At 38.1% G+C, this 22198-nt stretch overlaps 2 long non-coding RNA genes across 2 annotated transcripts in view; one reads left to right on the top strand and one right to left on the bottom strand.

The window, feature by feature from the left end:
* The window catches only part of LOC136882455 (uncharacterized), a 100818-nt gene that overhangs the window by 57664 nt on the left and 20956 nt on the right, over positions 1-22198 (bottom strand). The window contains exons 2-3 of the long non-coding RNA XR_010861182.2: positions 15940-16059; positions 13336-13504 (exon numbers count right to left, since the gene is read on the bottom strand). This is a non-coding gene — a long non-coding RNA (uncharacterized lncRNA). The remainder of the gene's footprint in view (positions 1-13335; positions 13505-15939; positions 16060-22198) is intronic.
* Positions 21005-22198, top strand: part of LOC136882456 (uncharacterized) — a 58565-nt gene continuing 57371 nt past the window's right edge. Inside the window, exon 1 of the long non-coding RNA XR_010861184.2 lies at positions 21005-21114. This is a non-coding gene — a long non-coding RNA (uncharacterized lncRNA). The remainder of the gene's footprint in view (positions 21115-22198) is intronic.

Genomic DNA, 22198 nt, shown 5'->3' with positions numbered 1-22198 from the left:
GGCTTTCCCAGATTATCTCCCTAAGCACACTGTTGCAGGTCTTCTCGACATTCATAAACACTACCACTATGCTCTTACGATATTCCCAGTGCTTCTCTTTTAGCATTCTCATAGCAAATATCAGGTCTTAAAAAAGAAAAGAAAAAAGCACTGACATCAGATGCATTGATATATTTTAGTCATATGTCAAAGAAGGTGATGTAAATATGTGGATACAGATAGGTCTGATGGTGACTATGGGCTAAGAATGGGAAAGAAGCGATTCAATCAATCCTTCACTATTGATCTGCATTTAGGCGAGTCGCCCAGGTGGCAGATTCTGTTGTTTTCCTAGCCTTTTCTTAAATGATTGCAAAGAAATTGGAAATTTATTGAACATCTTCCTTGGTAAGTTATTCCAATCCCTAACTCCTTGTGGCCTTAATTAAGGTACAGTCCCAGCAGTTACCTGGTATGAAAATGGGAAACCATGCAAAAGCATTTTCAGAGCTGCCGACAGTGGGGTTCGAACCCACTATCCCAAATTCAAGCCAACAGCTGCGTGCCCCTAACTGCATGGCCAATTTGCTTGGTACTGGTAATTATTTACTGGTATGTAGTTTACCATTCATTGATACCGTATGGGTGTATTATGAATAAATGTAAATGACTATGATATCTGTTTGTTTAAATAGCTCTCAATTTCTTCAGCTTATTCTAGTTATTTCTGAGTTCTCTGGAAACATCCAACTCATTTTTGGTTACTGCCGGCAACTTGTATTTCCCATTGGGCAACACCAAAGTCCTCAACTTGCCTATAATGGCTCCCCGCTTACATGATCCATGCACTTGTTTGTGTTCAGAGAATGAATAGGCCCAAAATATTTAAATGTGGGTGGGAATATAAATTTTACTCAATCTTGAACAATCATATTGACTTTAAGAATAAAATTCCAATGTTAATTTGATAATGGATTCACTGAATACGTAGGATGTGTGCTGGGATTTTGTCTTTAAATGCCATCCAACAGTGTTAACATTGCACCCTTCTATCATAAACACTGGAAACGAGTACCCATCCAGCTACGTAGCACAGTTGAAAAAAAATCAAATATCAATAGTTTACATACCTAGTATCAATAGCGGCAGCCCCCCCCCCCCACACACACACACACACACACACACACACACACACACTTTGTGGAGAAAACATTGCGTTTTTATTCAATTTTAATCAACTTAAACTAGGAAATATATGAAATTTTTTTTTTAAAGCAATTTGTACAAACCCTGTTGTCTTTCCTTCTCTTATTTTCTTTGATTATTAACAAAATTATTAGTGGAAATACGCGGCTAACCGATTTGTATAGAGCCACAGCAAGTAGTGTGCTGGGGCGAAGGGTTGCAGGGGTAATTTTTTGCCAAGGTCATGGAAACGGGTATGTTTTCACGCGCATTCGTCAGTCTCTCTAGTGTCTGTTAGTTTCTTAGTTTGTAGTAAGCCCGCCTGGTGAAGTCTAAATGGTCAGACACGAGGTTAGCCGGTTCGACTCCCATTGGTCGAAAAACTTTTCATCATCAGAATGTTGGCCGGTAGGGTAGGGGAGGTGGTGGTATACAATTTCTAATCACTAGATTGTGTGGCAAAAGCCTGCAGTGTTCATATGGAGCGATGGCATAGGACGACGTAAATGGTGATTCGTCCATCGGATGGGGACGTTAAGCCTTGAGCAGACCCCTTGGTGCTCTTCGACAGGAGTAGGCTATGTGCCGCTCTCCCTTTCTAGTATATATCACATCATTCATTTCATCTCATTAACTCTGATGAGGTTTGCGTCAGGAAGGGCATCCGGTCATAAAAACCTGCCACGGCAGATTCATCTCGCCTCATACCTGACCCCATAGAGAAACGGGACAAGGGTTGGACAAACAAAGAGTTTCTTCGCCTAGCCAAACACGAAATTATTTTTAATTGTATAATTACACCTATTGTAATACATGTGTAATATTGTACAGTATTGAATCAAAATCTTAAAAACTATTATTACCGCACAAGTGGGATTTGTTGAAATTTGCTCAGAGAGCATTTCAGTATCGATGTACATCCCGCTGCTGCTATATCCCACAAACCCGGGTACATTTTGTTGTCTGTACATTTTTCCCCTCCCACTTCATGAAGCGGTGTGATCACCGCGACATCTTGCGCTGAACAATTTTGTCTTCTGATGTGTAATGGTGGAAATGGGTGTTCTTTTGAACAGCTGTTCTCTAGCCGTGTAATCTCATATTTCCTTACTTTATACAACAAAACTGGTCTAAATTATGCACAGTAATCCAAGTTGATAAAAATAGTGTTTGTAACACTTGATTGTACAAGATATATTGTTTCAATTAGTGCACATATTATGCATGAGGGGAGGAGTTTAGGATAAATGGGATACAGCTAATATTACTTCCTTTGTACCGATAGAGTATTAACGATGGTGTTTGGGTAAAGGGGGTTAAGTCATTTTGTTGTGAAAATGGAGTTAAGTTGCTCAGAATAAACTAAAAGATAAATTCTACACTGGGTAAAAGAAGCTAAGTCGTATCTTTATTTTTAGGACCACTACTTAAATGTGTAATGGGGGTTGAAACTGAAAAGATCAATATGCATCAGATATAACTTGACTTAAACCTTTTTGCCCAGTGTACTGTTCCAAACAAGGGGACCATTAATTTATTATTATTAATTTGTTGGTAGTAATAGTGAACCGGCCAGGAGTTTTTAACTGAAAACCAGGAAATTCAAGTTCAATCGTTAACATAATGTAAAAGACAAGTTGACAACAATAATGTTATCAGCTGTCTACAATAGGTTGTTTGTTACGAATGCATTATTGGTATATAAATGCCTGAGTGATGGATTCTGTTATAGGTTACTGGTTGGAAAGATGTTATATGAATTAAATTTGTGAAGTGTGTCCTATTCCTATCTGCAAGTCATTACGTATCATCATGTTTAGTTCGCAAACAAAGACAATAATGACTATATGCCAGAAGAATCGTAGTGATGATTCAGGAGGTAAGGAACTTGGATATTACCATGAGTCTTTACATGACTATTTCTCAGTTATTTGTTCAATTACTTTAATCTCTTCAGATTCGAGCCCTGCACCAGATACGATCCTCAGCTGATGGACCTGCTAGATTCTGTTGATGACCCCCTTTTTTTGCCAGATGGAGAAGACAGCTGTTCACCTGTTTCATCAGACATTCATTCACCAAAGAAAATAAGGATAAGTGAAAGGAAACGTAACAACATTACAGCCATTGGGGTTTTACAAAGAAGATCCAGTGTTCAAAACTAGGGAGGGTGATTTAGACCAGGTGCATGAACTTGGAAATCAAACGGAGGTAGTGAATAAAAATAATAATGACTTTGCTTCTGAAAATGTGGGAGAAAGTCAAAATAAGGAAACAATTTAAAGGACAGATCCAAAAAATTAGTGTAGAGATCGTAAGGAGAAAAGAAACAGAGGTCTAGAATATACGACTGAAACAGGGAGAGTTGTTTTGGGAAGGAAGGCTAAATCTTTGCCAGACTGTAGGTTGAAGTGTAAACATAGATTTCTGGAAGAAGATAGAAGAGTAATTTTTAAAGAATACTGGGGTATTAGAGACTAGAGTTTTATATATGTCCAACTTAATAACAACCAATGAAAAACAAAGTGAGAGAAGAAGAAAAGTACCAAGTATATACCATCTGAGAATTAATGGAGAACTATAAGTAATATGCAAAAAATTGATGAAACAAATAAGTTTATAGCAAATGTCATTAAGAAGTCCCAGAAATCACTCACTGGACTGTAGGGGACGTGACGTTCCTACAAACAAATTAAATGATGAAGTGATCGAGAAAGCTAAGAATCACATACTTTCCATACCTGCTTATGAGAGCCACTATTCAAGTATCTTCCAGCTCATTATACTTTAAGTAAACTGTATGATGAATATAGAAGAGCTTGCGATGGCAATAGGCTTGTTATATTCATGTGTATTTTTGTGCAAACGGCAGGTTTCATTTCTATTACAGCATAGTAGGACAAAGTAGTACTACTATTAATCTGTATACGTGTTTAACTTTGTTAGTAATCTTTGAGTACCTACCGGTAGTTCTTGTGAATATCTAAATTTTGGCTTAATTGGAATTTTCATTTCGCTTAGTAAGAAGCTAGGATACGTCTGAACGTAGTTTTAACATTATTGTAGTGTAGTATAGTAACTTATTAGAAATTAGAATGCCTATTCTATAATTTTGAGTAGTTTTGCGAATTTCGAACTTAAATGGTAATTTTCTGTTTTTGCTTGGTAATAACCTGTTGTAATTAGAATACGTCTGAACGTAGTTTAAAATTATTGTAGTGTATTATAGCATCTTATTAGAAAGAGTATGTGTTTATTCTATTACTATGAAATATTTGTGTAGTATAGTACCGTTTCTGTGGTATCTGTAGTAACTCTCTTACAAAAATTCTGTTGTTGTAATTAGGGTAGACTTAATTCCAGTTAAGAATTGTGTAATTCTTGTGTATTATTCTCTGTTTCGAGTAATTAACAGCAATTTTCATCCTATTAGCGTGTTGTAGGAATAAAAAATCGTACAGTTAAGTAGTATTGTAGTGTAGTAGTGTAGTACTAGTAGCCTATAATACTGTAATTACCTTACTGTCGTGTTATCTTTGTGAACTAACCTAGGCAATATTTCTTTCCTTTCATTTTTATTTTGCACAGAATAAGTTATCTTATTTTTCCTTTTCTTTTTATTATTTAGTAAAAAATGGCTAAGCAGTGCGAGTGTAGGAACTGTAGGTGTGGCCAGGCATTAAGGAGTATGAGGGAAGAGTTGGAGAGCTTGAGGGAGATAATTAGGATTCTCTCGGAGGACAGGAAGGAAAGTAGGCCTCCAAACAATGTACAGGATACAGTAGGTGTAATAGAGGGATGGGAAGGAAAGGGGGGAATTGCAGAAGACAGGTGGTCTAATGTTTTAAGGGGAAGGAGATTGCAGGCTAAGGGCTCCATTCAGGATCAAAATTCAGGACAGGTGTCTGTGAGAAATCGGTACGAGTCACTGCAGGTAGAACAACCGAGGGAAGATGAGGAACAGGAAACTGTTGCCGAGAAGTGTGGTAGTAGGAAAGAGGGAAGAGGTAGGAAACGGAAATGTGGAGTAGTGGATAGGAAAAGACAGGTGGATCAGGGTCATGAGATGGAGAAAAGGGAGGAGGAAGTAGCTTCTGCAGCTGTCAGGAAAGATAGGACTGACCAGGAGGGGACGGGATCAAATGAGGTAGGTAGGGTTGAGGCTCTGGTCATGGGGGATTCTATCATTAGACGTGTCGGGAAAGTGTGTGGAGGAAAGGGTACTAAGGTAGAGTGTTATCCAGGAATTAGGTTGAGGCAAATGTTGAGGAAAGTAGAAGAGAAGGAGGAGGGAAAGGAGAAGGTGGTAGTGTTTCACGTTGGTACTAACAACGTAAGGCAAGCAGGTATAAGTACCAACATAGTTGGGGATGTGTGGGATCTGATAAATGCAGCACGGGTGAAGTTTAAGGAAGCGGAGATTGTTATCAGTGGAATACTGTGTAGGAGGGATACTGACTGGAAGGTGATTGGGGATTTAAATGAGACTATGGAGTGGGTATGTGGGAAACTGGGAGTGAGATTTCTAGATTCTAATGGGTGGGTAGGAGATAGGGATCTGCGCTCAGATGGCCTTCACTTAAACCGCAGTGGTACCTACGAGTTAGGAAATTTGTTTGGAAGGGTTATAGGGAGGTACATTCAGGGAAACAGGGTGGCCTAATGCGCCCTGGTGGGGGTGTGATAGGCGTCATTCAATTGTAATTAATTATGGAGGAATATATATTTCATTTTCAAAAGCAAGAATATCTTACTTTATATATTGTATGGGCCAGGCTGAGATGGTATTGTGAAACCTGCCACAGACTGTGGTCTCCTCTAAGATTAAGAAATACAATGGCCAGCAGAATTAGTATTCTCAGAAATTGTGACGAGGGGGTAAGAGAAAGGGAAGAGTCATTTCCGAGTCAGTGGAAAAGTTTCAGAGCCACGGGCGAAGTTATAGTGCTAAACACCGGATGGGCCGAGTGCAGAATTCCTAGAAATGACGTCAGGGGATCTCCAATGTACTAGCGAGGGCTGAGCGCACGGTTGGTACTTGTAGAAAAAAAAATGAAACTTCTCAGTCCCGCGTAAGCTTGGACAATCGTAAAATTCTCTGGGCAGAAGCAGTCACGACAACTTTGTATTGTAAGAAGCACTATCAATGTTAACTCCACGGATTAAATTTATAGAAAGAAGTGGATTATCAATTCGAGATAAGGTGAAATTTAGAAGCCTAACCATATAATCAAAATATTAGAAGTTATTAATTGAGGGAGATTGACGGGCGTAATTCTGAGAATTCATGGATGCTATCCGTTGATTGGCTGCAGGCAAGAGATGCTAAAAACGGCGCGAAATACCCCGCCTGGGATACAGGAACTAAATTCACAATTATATTAATTACCAGCGAACGATATTTGAGAATTGGCATAGAGCCTGTGATAACATAATTACATCAGTGGATCCCAAGTTCAAGCCACTGGCAGGGCCGCAAATAGTCGTATGAGGATATTGGAACTGCATGCCCTAAGATGACCTCTCGTGAACTCGGAGGGGAGGTGAGACGAATATAAATACATGGTCATGGGTATGGAAGTAACTACTTGTGAAGAATTGCTCGAGCCGTTACTATGCCAGAGTGCGTAATTACTCGTGGAGAATTGTCGGAGCCATTAATACGCAAGCACATGTGCGTACTCACTCGTGGAGAATATTTTGAGATGTTATTAAGTTACGTAGCACAGTGATCCAGTACGTGCATTAGTTCGTATTACAGTCTTGAACAGTCTACTAGCAAGAGTTCGAATATTCACAGAACTCATTAAATCAAAACCTATGGATAGGAGTGTGAGATTCCACATCAAGAATAGGAAGTATGTTACGTGAGAACGGTTGCGGGTGGTCGACGTATTTCACCAAGTGAACGGTCAGTTACTGATACCTGGTTAGCCTCGCGGATGTGAGATGGAATTTCGAGAGCGCGTCGAGCCGTTGAAGGGGATATCGATGTATCCTATGTTCCTAGTGTCCGGGAAAGGAATGAAGAATGTATATTTACATTAAGTGGGCTAGATAAAAAGCCGATAGGGTAAAATTTGTGTTAAATTTAGAGCGGAAAATATTCCAAGTGCAAAAAGTTATTTGTTTTTATAAGATTTGAAATGTGTAATAATAAAAAGTGTCAAGGATTGCCTCTTCAAGCTGGCATGAACATCAGTAGGATGCAGTGCTAAACACTGGATGGGGGCGATGCTCCTCGTCCAGTTTAGCAAACTACAAGGCTGAGATGAGTACCCCTTAATATATATTTGTAGATTGATATCGTTAGCGGGAGGAAATCATATTCTTTCATTATGGTAACTTGATTGTGAAACGAGCCGTTTTTGGCTCGTATAAATTCAGAGGTAGATAGACAAAAGATCAAATTAATATGTACATAATTAGATCAAGCACTCATCATAATTTTGATTATTTAATAGAGTAGAGTAGGGTTGATTTGTTGATTAAGTGCTTGAATGGTTTGTGATTATAGAGGAGCACGTTTCACGTAAAGATAAGATTAGTATTCATTTTAGAAGTGCTCAAATGTGTTTTTCCGTTATCGGAAACTTTATAGATATTAAGGCAGGTTGTAAGATTATCCAGAGGTAGAGGGTTGCCAAGTGATTTTAATTGTTGTGGGACGGAATGAAGTCCATTGAATTGACTGTAAATATTGATGATTATTTGTGCCGCGAAGTTTCGCCAGTGGACAGAAATATAATAATCAGTAGAAGTATCGGAGTGATAAATGAACATGGGTAATGTGTAAATGTGTGTTTAATAATAATGCTCTGTGAATAAAGGCACGGGCCTAGTTTGATGGAATGATTGCAAGTTAAAGTAATTTCAATGTGGAGATAACATGTAATATAACTATTTAGAATAGTTTATTTGATTCAAATAGCTATATTATACATTCAGACTAATCAATACAGACCAAACACAATATTAACCTATCATGGTTAAGTTTATTAACAGAGAGATAACATATGTCGTGGAAGACTTTAATTCAGGCAGTAAATTTGATTTTAACCTTAATTGTTGATTGTTGATTTTTGGACTCCATAATAATCATAAATATTTGTTTAAAAGCGATAGAGGCACTTGTATATGATGGTCACGCTATTTTGAAAGCCCAGAGTGGTTTGAGCCAAATTTTGATGTTGGAAGTCATGTGGGACAAAAATCCGGCATGAGATGAAAATGAATCGTATTGATGTTGATGAAGAAATAGCTGGATCTTGGGGCCTATGTCGTTATAATATGCCGATTCTGGTGTCGAGTGGCAGGATCCACGCACCGAAGATTAATTAGTGAATTAAATGAAGAATTCCAGTGGAATAAATGGACTTCTAAATGAAATGGAAGGAATAATTTAGCACTTGCAGAGATTGGATGTATTTGCCCAACTGCGAGGTGCCACGGGATTTGAGATTTGTCTTGGGAGGACATGGTGTTCCCATAAATTAACAACAGTATGAAAATAAGGTTGCGGGTTCGAATACCGTTATTATGTCCCAACCGATATGAAATTTAAATTGAAATTGGATCTTGGTGGTTCATATTTGGGAGTTAACATAAAATGTGACTAAGTTCTAAAGATTGAAATTAAAATATAAATTTTCGAAATAATAATAATAATAATAATATTCCAAGTAAATTATGCTTTAATTGATTAAGTGCCAAACTAGACCATAATTGTAAAGGGTTATGCATTAAACATAATAATAATAATGGTGTGAATTGAAATAAAAATATAAAATTTTCAAAATAATAATAATAATAAGAAGAAGAACGGGGTAAGTCCATTTTTCTCGAAAATGAGTTTATGGCGCATTCTGGTGGCCAGCCATCATGACTACAGATATGTTGAAATTAATTTCAAATAACGCGGCAAGTCTCCGAGATACAGAGGTTTTATTATTATTATTATTATTATTATTATTATTATTATTATTATTATTATTATTATTATTATTATTATTATTTTAGTTTTGTTTGGGCCTGCTATGGACAACGTGGTTCTTATCTCTAGCAGCTTTCTTTGACCAGTACTCCTTCATTCTTGCACTGTGAATGTCTTTTTGCTCCCGAGTCCATTTCACACCTCCTCCCAGACGTGCTGTTTTTTCTGTTAATGACTGGAGAGAGTTTGATGTTTTGATCAACGTTCTGTACCTATTCCTGTCATAAATTTCACTGGGAGCAATGTCCAATTCTTGAAGGTCTTTTCTTAAATTGATTCTCAATGCAGTAATTAAAACTGAGAGGACTTTTCCTATTTGTGAAACTCACAACCTGACTTTTATCCCCGTTTATCATCATATCATTGCCTACTGTCCATCTCACAATATTATCGAGGTCATTTTGCAGTTGCTCACTATCTTGTTGTTTAGTCCTCAGCCCGAAAGCTGGTTGGATCCTCAACAGTTCCACCATCAGCTGTCATAGATGGCCTAGGCATCACTGAAGAGGCATACTAGGGAAATGAGGAGTGAGGTAGTTTCCCGTTGCTTTCCTCACTGAGCCAGAAGTTGCTATTACACATCAGTCTGCCAAGCCCACTAAAATGCATGCACCAACTGACCCTATGAGCAATATTTTCACATCATTCATAGCAGGGACTGGCTGCAGAAGGAATGGCATTACTAGCATCACTCATACCTCAGTCACTTCCATTTTGTCAAAGCCAAGGATAAAGCTGAGACAGATCAATGAAAGTAACAAAATTGCTCTAGCCCATACCAGAAGACATAGTGCACTGTAAACACTAGGTTCCACCAGCAAAGGCTTATAACTTATTTATTACTCTGTACAGAATAACATCATCTGCGAAAAGCCTTATCTCTGATTCCACTTCTTTACACATATCATTGATATATATAAGAAAACATAAAGGTCCAATAATACTGCCTTGAGGAATTCCCCTCTTAATTATTACAGAGATCACTGTAAATACCTAGGTAGCCCGCCTGGTGGCCATGATCGTTAAGGCGCTGAAGTCTAAAACGGTCTAACACCGAGGTTAGCCGGTTCGAGTCCCGTTGGTCGAAAAAATTTTCACCATCAGAATGTTGGCCGGCAGGGTAGGGGAGGTGGTGGTATACAATTTCTAATCACTAGATTGCGTGCCAAAAGCCTGGATTAAATTCCAAACCTCTCCGCAGTGCTCATATGGAGTGAGGGCATATGACGCTGTTGATGGTGATTCGTCCGTCGGATGGGGACGTTAAGCCTTGAGCAGACCCCTTGGTGCTATTCGACAGGAGTAGGCTATGTGCCGGCACCGGGTTTCACCCTCTCCCTACTATCATATATCACGTCATTCATTTCATCTCCCATTAACTCCTCTGATGAGGTTGACGTCAGGAAGGGCATCCGGTCATAAAAAACCGCCACAACAAATTCATCTCACCTCATACCCGACCCCGTAGGGAAACGGGACAAGGGTTGGACAAACAAACAAACTGTAAATACCTAGGTATTAATATAAGGAAAGATCTTCATTGGGGTAATCACATAAATATGATTGTAAATAAAGGGTACAGATCTCTGCACATGGTTATGAGGGTATTTAGGGGTTGTAATACGGATGTAAAGGAGAGAGCATATTTGTCTCTGGTGAGACCCCTACTAGAATATGGTTCCAGTGTATGGGACCCTCACCAGAATTACTTGATTCAGGAACTGGAAAAAATCCAAAGAAAAGCAGCTCGATTTGTTCTGGGCGATTTCCGACAAAAGAGTAGCGTTACAAAAATGTTGCAAAGTTTGGGCTGGGAAAACTTGGGAGAAAGGAGACGAGCTGCTCGACTAAGTGGTATGTAATATGCTTACAAAGTCAAAGGGGTAAGTGATACATACCAATAAGATCACTGTAAAAGCACAATAACACACAACATTATCGCATAATTTTCCTTTGTTACAGATGCACCATCATTCAAATACCATCATTCAAATATTGTGAAATAAGAAAACATATCAACACCTCAAGATTTTCGGATTGATGTCCCTTTTGACTAAGCCCTGATAAAAACGAACCACTCCCAATGTAAAATCTGATCGTCAAAACAAGACTAGTTCGATGAAACTGCCTATTTTAGCATTTTACTGTTCACAACTGATAAATTACAGAAGCATGCCTCAAATTAATACCTGAAGCAGAATTCCAACATATTCAAGATTTTAATCTTCAGACACCAATAAGTTTTAACAAAAATTACGACTCAAATTTTAACACAGGAAGTCAGTTAACAATTGTTTTTAATAAACTAGAACTTAAAAAAGTTTTAGCCAAATTTTCATCATTATGAAGATATTACTGTGTTTTGGACGTCAGTGTCATTGGAATTAACGAATATTTCAATTTTAGTATTGTCATTCATATTGTTAAACTGTCCTATAATTAAGCACAAATTTGTCAAAGCAAATTAACAATGACAGGTCTTAAGCTTGAGATGATTACAAAGGCTGAGGATGCTTGAAACCAAGAGAAACATGTCCCTATAAAGTAGTGTTGTTGCAATACGAATTTCTAACAACATAAAATCTACTGTATTGAAAAGGTGGATTAGAAAAATAAAAAATACAAAATTGTAAGCATATTATAGAAAATTTCAATACGGGTCTAAACATGAGATTAGTTACATGTAAGTGGTATGTTCCGAGCTGTCAGTGGAGAGATGGTGTGGGAGGACTTAAGTAGACAAATAAGTTTGGGTGGTGTCTTTAAAAGTAGGAAAAATCACAATATGAAGACAAAGTTGGAATTCAAGAGGACAAATTGGGGCAATTATTCGTTTATAGGAAGGGGAGTTAAGGATTGGAATAACTTACCAAGGGAGATGTTCAATAAATTTCCAATTTCTTTGCAATCATTTAAGAAAAGGCTAGGAAAACAACAGATAGGGAATCTACCACCTGGATGACTGCCCTAAATGCAGATCAGTTGTGATTGATTGATTGATTGATTGATTGATTGATTGATTGATTGATTGATTGATTGATTGATTGATTGATTGATTGATTGATTAGTCGAACTGTTTATGAGTGATTGTTTCATGAATAGAATCTGTCCATAAAATCAGCGAAGAAGGATACCTGTCACACCTGTGGCGAGTATGCATTGAAGATAAGTTTGGCAGAAGAAGGATCAGAAATTAACTTTGCAGAAATCTCCTGCTATTCACCATAGGTGAGCTGATGAGGCATATTTAGCATAATCCAATGGTAAGAAACTATCCCATTCAGATAGCACTATTGTTGTCTTGCCTTCTGACCCCCAACATCAAGAGATTGCTATGGACTTTCAACCTCACTGTACATGACTGCACAATTAATCAGGTGCACTGTTACATGTGGAGTGAAGCAGATGGCATCTTGTGTGGCCCGACATCTCTCACTCAAGGTTATAAATTTCTTTATTGGTTCCGTATTGAATTAAGATGCACATTATCGCATCACATACACAGTTCATTCTTTTAAAATGTTATTTCCACAATGTAATTCTGTCTTAGGACTTCAGAAAATCAATAAGTGTATTTTAGTTACGCTGATGACCCATATAGGGTCGAAACTAGTCCCTTGATAACATATTGTAATGTATTTATAGACATTGCAATTATTGTGCAGTATTGAGTAGGTGGAATAAACTTTGTAAATTATATGTCCCTTCTCATGTGAAAAGAGTACTCAGATACATGTGGAGGACAAAACAAAAATAAAAATATGGTAACAATGTGCATGTCTGCATTAAGAAATGATTCCACTATAGACATAATAGACCACAAGTTCTTGATCTCTGGTTAGTCACACTTAGAATGTGCCCTTATTGAGGGGAAGAAGAAGAAAGCTTCAATTCCAGTTTATCATCCACATGATTGGATGTAGCTTGTTAAAACTCATCCTTTCAAAGTATACCCTATGAGTAAGGAACACTTCTTAGAGTACTCTGATTTGTACAAAAATGTGTTACAAATGAGAAAAACAATGATGACGGGGAAAGGTCTTATTGGAAGGATGTAAAGTGACTTGGATATGAGAAAAAGTCAATGGTACTTCTCTATAAAAACACGTTGGATGAGTCTGCAAACTTCAATAAAATATCTTTATCTAGGCAATTTCAAGGTAATAATCGACTATTACCTCAGCAGTCTTACAATGGACCAGTTCCGACTTCAGTGCTGTAGAAACAAGATCTTCTTTCTCTGCTTCCTTTAATACTTGAAGTATTTCACAACTTCTATAAGGGACTTCCAACAAACGAAACTCCCGATATTCTTCCTGATACTGTTGCCGACAATGATGAGCTTTACTAATAGATAAACAAGATAGACAAAATTTGTGGTTATGAGGATACTAAAATGTAACAAAGGCATTGTTGTGATAGTTTCATTACTAAATTTAAAAAAAGAAAATTGTTTATATCTCTAGCATTCAGTATTCTTGTGAAATGAGAAAAAGTTAATTTGCTTTGATAATTTGGAAATTCATTTCCTGGCACCAATGAAGTATTTTCTTTCAACTTTTTTTGTTTTTATACACTGTACTTGGTAGTGTATTGCTATATTTAAATAAAATTATAAAGGTGCAAAAGGGTATATGTCTTTACTGCTACTCGGGTAAAAGGGGTTAAGTCAGTACCTTCTGTATATTTTGAATTTAATAATGTCTAAACTCAACTAATTTGTAGCATAAACATCCAGTGTGTGAAAAACATTAACATGGTTAGCATTTAATATGTTTTATACGTTTGCAAAAGCATTCTCTGATTTACAGTAAGAGGGTTAAGTTTGATTTTCATTTTTCTCAAAACTCATTTTTATGACTTAACTCCCTTTACTCGAACACCATCGATTTAATAACATTAATTCAAATTGGCATACTGTACAGAAGATCTTCAGTGTAGCCTATATGTACAGTACCGGTATTTAATAACCTTCATTAAAATGGGAACACTGTAGAGCAGGGCCTCTCAAACGCCCGAAATCTCACTCGTGCAAATAGAGGCGCAGAGACTCCGTGCACAGTGCATCGGTCCGACTTGGCTTGACTCGGACGGTGTAGTTTGCTGAGTGCGATGAAGCGTTTGGTGATAGACGGCTCGTTTATCAGTGAAATAGATAAGCACAAGAAAACAACATAATAATCGAGCAACCTGTTTTGAAGAAAGCAAAGACTTCTGAAAGACCATTTCAGTCGAACTGGGAACTTTCATATTTTTTTGTCAGTCTTGACGATAAAGTCAAATGCTTAATCCGAGGGACAATAATTATGTGATCAGTTGATCAAAAAGATCTATTTTCCAATACAAAGGCGTTGCTCAAATTCTACGAGAATTTGTCGAAGGAAGATTTTCCTAACCTGCATCAAGAAGCAGCTAAGATTATTTCTATGTTTGGTTCCAAATGCATATGTGAAAGGTATTTTTTCCAGTTTTGACTTGTACGAAAACTAGATTGCGTGAAAGTAGGTCTATTTCTGATTGTAATGTAAAGAAGGCTCTCAGAATTGTTGTCAGCCGGTCCCTTGTTCCAGGCATAACTGGTGTCATTGCAACGATAAAGGTAAAGAAGAGCTAGAGAAGATAAATTGTCTGCTCAAACCAAATTGAAAGGAGAGCATTTTAACACCGGCAACATTGTTCCATACAACAGCGTCACCGATCACCGCACATAAACATTTCACAGTGAGGGGAGAATCAGCGGGGAAGGTGGAGAAGGCGAAGACAAGCCAAACGGGTGAGAAAGGTTAGGGGAAGTGGAGTGGGGGTTTGCACTGTGGTCAACATAGTGAAGTCGTCTCCTGCACCTTGTGCCGTGCAGTGCATAGGCGCATGCACTCTGAGAGGCCCTGCTGTAGAGAAACACTTCCATGTGAGGTAGATGTAAAGAATTTAATACATGCCATTTATTTATTGATTTCAATGAATAATTGTCCGACTCATTGGCTGAACGGTCAGCGTACTGGCCTTCAGTTCAAACGGCCCCGGGTTCGATTCCCAGCTGGGTCGGGGATTTTAACCTTAATTGGTTAATTCCAGTGGCACGGGGGCTGGGTGTATGTGTTGTCTTCATCATCATTTCATCCTCATCACGACGCGAAGGTCGCCTACAGGCATCAAACAGAAAGACCTGCACCTGGCGAGCCGAACCCGTCCTGGGATATCCCGGCACTAAAAGCCATACGACATTTCATTACATTTCAATGAATAATTGCATTATTTAATGCACACCATTTATTTATTTATCTATTTCAATGAATTGTATTATTAAATAGGCCTACTTTACATCTACCTTACATGGAAGTGTTTCTCTAATGTTCTTATTTTAATGAAAGTTATTAAGTACCGGTACTGTACACATAGCCTACATTGACGTTCTGTACAGTATGCCAATTTCAATTAATGTTATTAAATACTCTACTGGTACAAAGGAACTAACATTAGTTGTATACCATTTACCTAATCTCCTCCCCTCACAGAAAATATGTGCATTAATTTAAAAAGAATGTAAAGGCCTAAATAATATATTTTTTACAATTGAGTGTTTCAAACATGATTTTTTAAAATCTGATTACCGTACGTAATATAGACCAGTTTTGTTGTATAAAGCAAGGAATTACCTGATTACATGTCTTTATCACAGTGAGTTTTATAAGTACATGGCTAGAGAACAGATGTTCGAAGACACGTCCCTTACCGCAATCAAATAGCTTAATATGATAATAGTGGAATCTCTCCTCACTTACCACGCAGGGTAGCGGCGACAGCTTGTAGTGCTCGAGGAGAACACTAACACGAGGCAGATTTTAATAAATTTGCCTTGTTCTTGTAACATAATATAGGGAAGGAAGAAGGTGGATGTTGATCTGAAAGAACCAGTGATAGGAATAAAACAAATGTATTATTAAAACATTCAATGTCATGTTATGACTACAGTAAGATAACATCTCCAAGAGAAAATCACACGTGCAATATCTTATTCAGTATGTTATTTTTACTGGCAAGAATTTTCTCTGTTTTATCATTGGATGTACTCACATGCGCCTTAATAAGGGCTTTGAAACACTTGTCGGTCAGTATATTTTTACAGCTGTTACATATATCTCCACTACACTTCATCCATTGATAAAAAAACTGTCCGTTAATTTGCTTCTAATTCCATGTGTGCCTTCCGACAAAAACTATTTTCAAATGTTCCTGATATTGTGACAGACAAACTTTCCCCCAAACATATTTGGAAACATCATTTTAGAATTTTCATACTTCATTTCTATGTGCAAATTTTCCATGCTTATAATCATTATCATAAGATGACAATGCATCCTTACACTCAGCATGGGGGAAACTTGTTACATCCCAGCCCATGACATAATGATCTGCATTTTCCTGTATTACATCACAGTCATTAACTGATCACTTAACTCACACTGTTCAGTGTTATTAGCTTAAAAATTGCAGTTCATCACATCATTATGAGTCAAAAAAAAGTTTGCAACATCAGATTCACAATTACTGCCATCATTGTTACTGCATTACATTGTTACCTCCTTTTGCTCTAATGATCCTGCTTGCTAACAAATAATGGAAAGCTTGTGCTTCTCACTATTATCGGCAAATTTACACCCTAGTGCTGAATAGGTAGACCTCGGCAATCTTCGAGATTTGTATTGGCAACCTTTGAACACAAACTATGAATCGCTGTGCAGCATCTGGCGTACACTTTACGTACTAGTACTGTTGTTGTTTACACAGCAAAGCCAAACTATAGAATTCATGCTAGCAACAATATTCACATCAAGAAATGTTATATAATGAGTGTGTGACACAGTTGTTGGCTTAAAATCATAAAGGTTTAGAAAATTCATATCGATCGATCAATCATATTATCGATTCAATTCAGATTTCATTTCCATTCAGTTGGCAGTATAACCAGAATTGGGATAGCTTCCTCCTTACTCCTCACCCCCGTACACAAATCTATCGCTAAAAAGTGTGCCAATAATACATAGTCTTTATTTAAATGTTCTGGTCCTTTGGTCCTCAGAATTTCATCTAAATCTGTCCTTATGTTCTTCAAAACCTTCTGAGTACACCTGAAAATCGATGAAATGCATAGGTTTAATCACAACAATGTTTTAAAGAAAGTACGTTCTCACAAACAGAAAAGGTCCAGGCACGTAAACATTAACAGATATACTCATAGCACTATGTTTTATAATCTGTCAAATGACTTGCAATCACTTTATCTTTTGTAAATAAAAGACCCGTACATAGGCTAGCACAAATAACTTCTCTTCCTGCAATTTTCAAATAGTAATACATAAGAAGCACAAAAGTGACACTTCTAACATACACAGCTGACAGCAGTAGCAAGTGTACCATTAGATGGCACGCAGAAGCAGTATCGCCAGTTTCTCGCAGGAGTTTCCAATATTAAGCCTAATTCACACAGGGATAGTTTACTGGAGTCAAGTACTTAAAACCAATAAACTTGAAGCCAATACTTTGGGGAAAATGTGTGCTAACTGTCTTTAGAAGTTTGTGTGAACTTCAGTGGTATAATATTGTATTCAGTTTATTGAAGTTGAGATGCCAAGTGCATGTGTACAGCTTATTTGCGTAGTCTTATTGTATGAATTACAAAACTGTCTTAAGAAGATTTGTTTACAATTTGTTATACGTCGCACCGACACAGATAGGTCTTATGGTGACGATGGGATAGGAAAGTGCTAGGAATGGGAAGGAAGCGGCCGTGGCCTTAATTAAGGTCCAGTCCCCGCATTTGCCTGGTGTGAAAATTGGAAACCATGGAAAACCATCTTCACGGCTGCCGACAGTGGAGTTCGAACCCACTATATCCCGGATGCAAGTTCGCCGCTGCGCGCCCCTAACCGCACGGCCAACTCGCCCGGTAAAAGGAAGAAGAAGGAAACTTGGGTTAAAGTGTGGATTAGCAGAAGGGCTTTACATATTGCATCTAACAACTTGTTGAAAGAACTAGCGGGAGAGGATTTCTTAGCTTATAGGAACCATAAAATTTCGTATTGTTCTTAAAATAATGTCGATAAACTGCATTCTTTGGTTTGCATTCCATTTATTAGTAGGAGCATTCATTATTATATACCCGCAAATGTACTAAAAAGTCTCGAGAAAACTGCAGATTCTCTGTTGATTTGCCTAGAAGTCGGTGGTCAGACGGGACGGGGCTATAACTGGAGTCAAGTCAGTCACATGATGGGAAGTGGACGCAAAAGTTGATGGCTCGGCAACTGGAATTTACTTGTAAGGAAAGTTACAACTTGACTGGACTGACTTATTTATAAGTGAAAGTTGATTTGCCGCCATTACACAGCTAAAGATTAAAAAGTTAACCGGAAGATGTCGCGGCGATAGCAGCCGTCCTACAAGGTTAGTTTATGAAGGTCTGGTCACGCTACCACAATCCTTTGCGGTGGCGGCCATATTGAGTCTTGAGCATCGTCATAATGTGGGAAAGCCTGATGTGACAATGTGAAATATATTTGCATTTTTAAGGAAAATGGGATACTGCGCTACACCAAATAGTCAGAGAAAGGCAACTGGCGGGATTAGAGTGTTTCGCTTTCCAGTAATAAGCAATGATGACCTCAATGGATACTGTACAAAACCGCAGGCGTGATAAATGGCAACCCATTTGCAATTCCGACTTGCTCGAGGTTAGTTGTTACAATGACATTATTCCTGCCAAATATTTATACGAACGATATTTGTATTTGTGGGTTCCATGTATTCTGTCTTCTGATATTATCTTGATGAATCGCAGTTTGAACAAAAGAGGGTAGATGGACAAACACTCAAGTGGAATTCCATCCCGAAAATGTTCCTAATACGCCCAGGCCTTTAAACTGTTCTAGGAAAGCTTCCAAACTGCGATTTTTTAAAGAAGCAACCGGAAGCAATTGTATTATAATAATATTATTATTCGTGTTTTCTTTTTCGAGTTAACTTCGTAAGGGAGGTCGTTAAGGAAAAATGACAGTAAGGAGCCTGGCACAAGTAGACTAAGTGAAAAAAAACCAGGATTCAGCTAAGGGTCCCGTAGTCGCCAACTTAAACATCCAAGTTAAGAGACCCTGGACTCCTTTCAGTCGCCGCTTACGACAGGCAGGGGGTAGCGTGGGTGTTAATATATCACCCTCACCCACAGGGGGTAAAGGTTATGGAAGCCTAAACAGGTTCGCAGTTATCTACCGCAAGTGTTATACCACTCCTATAAATCTGAGACATGTGATTCGAATGATAAGTGTACCCAATATTCACATAATGCCTAAGTATTCTTCTTCTTTACAATCTGCTTTACGTCGCACCGACACTCGATGGAAGAGGAAAGGGCTAGGAATGGGAAGAAAGCGACCGTGGCCTTAATTAAGGAACAGCACCAGTATTTGTCTGGTGTGAACAATGGGGAAACCAAGGAAAACCAACTTCAGGGCTGCCAACAGTGAGGTTCGAACCCACTATCTCCCGAACACAAGTTGATAGCTATGTAACCCAAACCACACAGCCACTAGCTCCTTCTTTTCTTCTTTTTCTTCTTCTAATGATGATGATGAAAACATAATGCAGATGTCGGCTTTAAACCATTTTGGGGGTTGTAGAATTTATCCATGGTATCCCCTATCTGTCGTAAGGTTCGAATAAAAAGGGCCCAGGGATTCTTAACTTGGGAGCATGGGTTGTGACCACGGGGCCCTTAGCTGAGTCCTGGCATTGCTTCCAATTACTTGCCTGGCTCCTCAATTTTCTATCCTATTCGACCTGTCCTGGTCAACACTTGTTCTTTTACGACCCCGACGGTACCGGTATTGGAGCAATCGAAGCGTAGGGAGTCTTTCATTTTCACGAACTTCGGGGCCCTTTGTCTTTCTTTGGCCGATACCTTGATTTTTCGAAGTGTCATATTCCTTCATATTTTTCCCTCTAGTATTAATAGTGGATGGTTGCCCAGTTGTACTTCCTCTTAAAACAAACCACCACCAACACTTCGTAATGGTTAGAGTAGCTAAGAACATCACTCTCGTTGTATATGTGAAGAGTATTTTTGCCTCAGAATCCAACGAATTCACCACATGAATGGATAACAGCAGTTAGCAAACATAATTTAATGCACTCAAACTCAAGAGGCATTCACTGCTTGTCAACATGCTGAAGTATGCTTTTAGGAACGCGGTGCCGGTAACTACTTAATAAAGGAAATGCCGAAAGTAATTTACTACAACTGTCTTTAAGTATTTTAAGTTCAATATTTCATGTATTCATAATACAACAGGAGTACCGTAAGGATTTCTATGTTTATTTCAACAAGGTTACGTATTTTGACAGCTGATATTATTAAGAAACACAGTAAGACCAAGTTGTATAGAAGTAAAAGAGTGTGCGTGAGCACTTCTGCTGATTCTTGTTTTTCAAAAAATGACATTTTTGTTCTAGTGATTATCTTCCTATTCAAATAGCTGTGAATGTATTTATCTCATTTACGAGTTATATACACATGGAAAATAGATACTCTGTTAAATCCTACAAGGAAAATAGTTGTTCGTTAATTTTTATTTCAGTGTTTGACACCTAAATCCTCTAAATTTGAATACACTTGCCCTTGGTTACGCTCATCTAAAGACTCAATATGGCGGCTCCATTCTTGTCTTGACCTCCCTAGACTGACCTTGCTGTCCTGCAAGGTCTGTCTAAAAGAGTGTCTATCCTATCCCATTGCATCCTCTTTGGTGCAAGGACCATATAACCTTGCCGTCCTATCCCCACCACACCACACCACACCACACCTCTTCGTCATGGGTACTCATTCTCTTTGGTTGCTTTGGTCCTGGAAGGAACCGGAGGAACGTCACGTCCATCGTCTTTCTTGGTCGACGCAGTTTAACTCGGTAAGTGCTACCAGTCGGTTCACAGCGTGTTCGTAACAAGCAGAGGCAGGTAGGGCTATGAATTTGGATGAACAATATTTTATGTCTACGGATAGTTGATTGAATGTAGGTAGTCTAACGTTAGCTGTTGAAGATTGTAACATTTTGCTTAGTAACAATACCTATCGCTGTCACGAGGTTGAAAGCTGGAATAGCCTTGATATGTCAAATCGGTACCAGTTGGAACGTAATTAGAACTTAAGGGAATATCCCTTTAGCTGTGAAGTATAGGTATTGTTATATTTCCAGAAATTATATCTGAGTGGAAAAAAACTACGTGTATTTGCATTTACTGTTCGGTAAGTTATATTAATTTTACTGTTTTTTCTTCCCCATTCAACTTCATTAAAAGAAAGCATACGTTGCATTGTGGAAAATAGCGAAGGGATACGTTACAGTAGAAGTTACATGTTTAAACTTCGTACTTCAGCTTTCATTTTCGTATTTTTTTTTAAATATCGGGACCGATGACCTTACATGTTAGGCCCCTTGAAACAACAAAAATCATCATTTTAAAATATTGATTCGCCGCTTCTTATTAAGATTTAACAGCGTTTATATCTAGGACAGTAAAAAGTATTTAATGATCACTACTTCGTGAATGGATTTTGTAATTAGAACAATTTGACGTACAATACATTTAGTTTCATTTGGAACTCATTTTACTTAGACACGATTGGGATTGGGGCCTTCAAGTATTCATTTCGTATCCTGAGTATCTTTTAGTCCTAAAATTTTTAGGCTCTTATTTACCATAGCGGGGTGTCTGACCTAATGTTAGGCCAAAATATATTACAAAACACCGTTTCATAATTTGCGTACACACGCTCCAGGCTTACGTACACTTTCCTCTTAAGATTAGATTGAAAAACGTAACTCCAGACTAGCTTTGATACAGGGTACCGTAAATTAATGTAGGATGGTCCTCATATATTCTAATTAATCTCTCGGAAAATACACTAAAATTGGAGGCTGTTGCTAAGGAAAAAGCATACTGTCGAAGTACCGGTACCATGCTCATTCCACAAGTTTCCATACTGTGTTC

Source organism: Anabrus simplex, chromosome 10 (genome assembly GCF_040414725.1).
Source record: "Anabrus simplex isolate iqAnaSimp1 chromosome 10, ASM4041472v1, whole genome shotgun sequence".
Taxonomy (NCBI): Eukaryota; Metazoa; Arthropoda; class Insecta; order Orthoptera; family Tettigoniidae; genus Anabrus; species Anabrus simplex.
The sequence above is the reverse complement of the archived record's forward strand: the minus strand, read 5'-3'. Positions and strand labels throughout refer to the sequence as shown.